Raw genomic sequence first — 4,028 nt, 5'->3', positions numbered from 1 at the left:
GACGAAGGAAATGTGACGACTTGTCCTCAGCAAAATACGTGGCAGAGGAAAGGAATAACTTGTGGAAGTTCCCCTAGAGTGCCGAATATGATACTCGGTGAAAAACCATCATACTCTAGTAACTGTGTGTTAGGTCCTTCCCCTTCTGCCGCTGGGTGTCAAGTGTGTCGTCCTTGAGTCTCTGACAGACCACCTAGCCAAATACACGTGACTGACCTTGTCACCAAACCAGTCCAGCTATACACAGTTTTGCCTCCCCAAGCAGGAAAAAGACACGAGAAACTCAATCCCTGAAAATCCCGTGCGCGCTGTCAGCGAAAAAAACCGTCAGCCCTATGACAGCAGAAACCTGCACTGTGAAGCTCGTGCGTTTCAAAACATCCGTGCTCGGGAGCACTGTCAGCAAAAACTCTGCTGTGTCCAATATCACGCACAGGCGCTTTCTATCATACATTGACCCAGAACAGGCACTCCACTGAGTGACGCTTTCTTGGTCTCTGTCACCCGATCGTGACACACCTCCCCTCTTCAAGACGAAACCTCGGTTTCGCTCACAGTCATGTTCTCCTCTACAGCCCGAGAGAGAAAGTCAGCTCCAACATTGTTGGCGCCCGGAATGACGCGTACCGTGAATTGGTACGGTTGGAGAATCAACGCCCAGCGCATAAGTCTGGCGTTTGCCAACCTTGCAACCTGAAGATATTGCAGAGGTTGATGGTCCGTCTCCAGACAGAAAGGTCGTCCGTACAGGTACGCTTCGAACTTCTGGATGCCCCAGACAATGGCGAGACACTCGCGTTCAACCGTTGCATACGCTGCCTCGGCCGAGGTCAGCTTACGGCTGGCGAAGCAAACAGGGTGCAAAAACCCCTCTGTCTCCTGAAGCAACACTGCCCCAAGTCCCTTCCCTGAAGCGTCTGTCCTCAGCACGAAGTCCTTGTTCAGGTCTGGTAGTCGGAGAATAGGCTGACTGGTGAGTCGCCTCTTCAGGGTGTTGAATGCGGAGCTACATTCCTCAGTCCACACTACAACGGTCGGTTGTAGTTTCTTGGTAAGGTTGGTCAGTGGTAGAGCGATTTCGGCAAAGTGCGGGATGAAGCGTCTATAGAAGCTGGCTAGGCCCAGGAAAGACCTGACTTCTTTCTTCGTGCGCGGTGGCTCCGCCTCCCGAATCTTCTGGATCTTGTCGTCCTCTGGAACGAGCAATCCCTCGCCGACAACATGACCCAGGAAAGACAATTCCCGGAATCCCAAGTAGCACTTGGACGGTTTAGCTCCCAGATTTCCGTCCTTCAACCTTCCGAACACGTCGCGCAGGGCGTCGAGATGTTCAGCCCATGTCTCTGTCGCGATCAGCACATCGTCGATGAAACTGCTGATGTCCTCGCGCTTCAATGGTTCCAAAAGTTTCCTCATCATGCGAGTGAAGACGGCACCTGCATTCTGTAGACCAAAAGGCATGACTGTCCACTGGAACTGGCCGAATGGAGTGGTAAATGCAGTCTTTGGGCGGTCTTCCTCGGCAACTGGGATTTGCCAGTATCCCTTGGTGAGGTCCAGTTTGGAAAAGTACTTGGCCTTGGCCAAGTGACTGAAGAGGTAGTCCACATCAGGCATGGGTTCCGCGTCAAACGCCGTAATCTTGTTCAGCTTCCGGTAGTCAACACAGAACCTGACGCGTCCATCCTTCTTCTTTACAAGCACAATTGGTGAACTGTAGGGAGAGTTCGCTGGCTCGATGACGCCCAACTTCGTCATGTCGGCGATTTCCTTCCTGACCACCTCCTTCTGGGCATGAGGCATGGGATACTGCTTCGTCCTCACTGGCTGTTTCTCCAGCAAGTCGAAGGTAAACTCCTCTAGATGCGTCTGAAGTGGTATGTCTGTAAGGACCCGTGCTGCATCCTTCAGGATCTCTTGCAGGTCCGCCTGCTGGTCGTCCCCAAGATCAGGTGAGATGTGCACGTCCGTGAGATCCTCACTAGCCTCCAGCGGACAAACTGGTACCCGTCCTCCTCCCTGTTCTTCCGTTGTCTCGTCCATCACGACAGCAACTGCTTCTGTCACTTTGTCCTTTTCCCCGTAGGCAGTCCTCTCTATGTAGGCGCGCAGCAGGTTGGCGTGGTACAGGCGTGCTTTCCCGTTCATGACGATCCTGTAGTCGTTTTGGCCCACTTTCGCTGTCACCTCAAAAGGTCCTTGCCACTGCAGTTGTAGCTTGTTGTGTTTGACAGGTAGAAGTAGCAACACCCGTTCTCCAATCTTGAAGCTGCGCGGCCGTGCCTTGCGGTCGAATCCTCGCGCGTAACGCTGTGCTGCTCTTCCCAGGTTCTCTTGAGCCAATTTGCAGGTCTCTTCAATCCTGTTCCTGAGTTCTACGATGTAGGTCGCTGTCGTCTGCACCTCCTCGTCAGCTTCTTCGTCTGTCCAAGCCTGACGCAGGATAGCCATGGGACCGCGTACCTGTCTGCCGTACAACAGCTCGAATGGGGAAAAACCCAAGCTCTCCTGAGGAACCTCGCGGTATGCAAAAAGCAATGCTGGGATGTACCTGTCCCACGTGCGTGGTTTCTCCTGAGCTAGTTTCCTCAGCATGGTCTTCAAGGTGCCATTGAACCTTTCCACCAGTCCGTTGCACTGAGCATGGTAAGGAGTGGTGAAGTGCTGCTCCAGTGATAGCAGTCGTGCTGCCTCCGCCATCACTCCTCCCGTGAACTGCGTGCCTCTGTCGGTGAGTACCTCTGATGGAATTCCCAGCCGGGACCACATAGTAACCAGAGCCTCAGCTACTCGCGTGGCTTCAATCGATTTCAGAGGGATCGCCTCTGGGTATCGAGTAGCGTAGTCCACCATGGTCAAAATGTATCTGTTTCCGTCCTCAGACGCAGGCAAGATGGGCCCGATGATGTCCACTGCCACCCGACGAAAGGGTTCGTCGATGAGCGGCATCTTCTCTAAGGGGACCTTCCTCACCCTTCCTTTGGCAACCACCTTCTGGCACTTATCGCAGGACGCACAGAAACGTCGGACATCCGTGCAGATGCCTGGCCAGTAAAAGTGGCGCCAGACACGATCCGTGGTCTTCTTGGTACCAAGATGACCTCCCAGAATCGAGTCGTGTGCCGTTGCCATGACACCCTCGCGAAACTCGCGAGGCACGACAACCTGTTTGAATGTACCTTCTTGGTTGCTGAACTCACGGTAGAGCAACTTCTTGTCCCTGAGGAACTTTGACCTCCCATGCTTCCCGCTCAGCTTCACCTTCCCCGACTTCGCGTGCTCCCGAGGAGTAGCTAAGGTCGGGTCAGAATCCTGAGCCTTCGCGAGAAGCGCGGGGGTCACGTTCCCCAGGGCAGCTCGTGCAGCAGGTAGGGGTTTGAGAGGTTTGTCCTCTCGCTCCGCCTGTGCCCGCGTGAGCACTGAAATGACGTCGGGAGACCGATAAACGGGAACCTCCCTGGTGACGCCGTCCACAAACTGAACCCGGTTTCCAATGAGCAGGTCGCATGGAGGATCGTCCATGACGACGGCCACAATGGTCCCCGTGAACAACGGGGTTACGACCTTGATCACTGCCGTGTTCAAGTCGTAAGCGTGAGATGCCTCGGCCATTCTCACCCTGATGCTGTCTCCTGTGTAGGCCATAGCTGGAACTAGACTCGCCCGAACCACTATCATGTCTGCCCCTGTGTCCCGCAGACCTTCGCCCTTCACTCCGTTAACGTAGACGTTGCAGTGGGGCTGGAAATGTTTCCTGGAGCACGGAACGCAGAGTTGTGGGATGGTGCATGAGCTCGTGACGTCCCTGAACTCCTCACTGCCAACGAAGTGAACGCCCTTCTGGTCAGCCTGTCTCTTGTGGCAGTCCTTCTTCACGTGGCCCCGCTTGTTGCAGTAGTAACACTGGATGTCAGTTCTGGAACTCGATCCCTTGTGTCCCTGATCGTCCTTCCCGTCCTTGGGTCCTGAAGAACCCGAATTTCCCGTTTTTCCTGGCCGTGAGCCTGAAGATTTGCCGGAGATCGCCT

The sequence above is a fragment of the Littorina saxatilis genome, linkage group LG14 (assembly GCF_037325665.1).
Source record: "Littorina saxatilis isolate snail1 linkage group LG14, US_GU_Lsax_2.0, whole genome shotgun sequence".
In the NCBI taxonomy this organism is placed as follows: Eukaryota; Metazoa; Mollusca; class Gastropoda; order Littorinimorpha; family Littorinidae; genus Littorina; species Littorina saxatilis.
The sequence above is the reverse complement of the archived record's forward strand: the minus strand, read 5'-3'. Positions refer to the sequence as shown.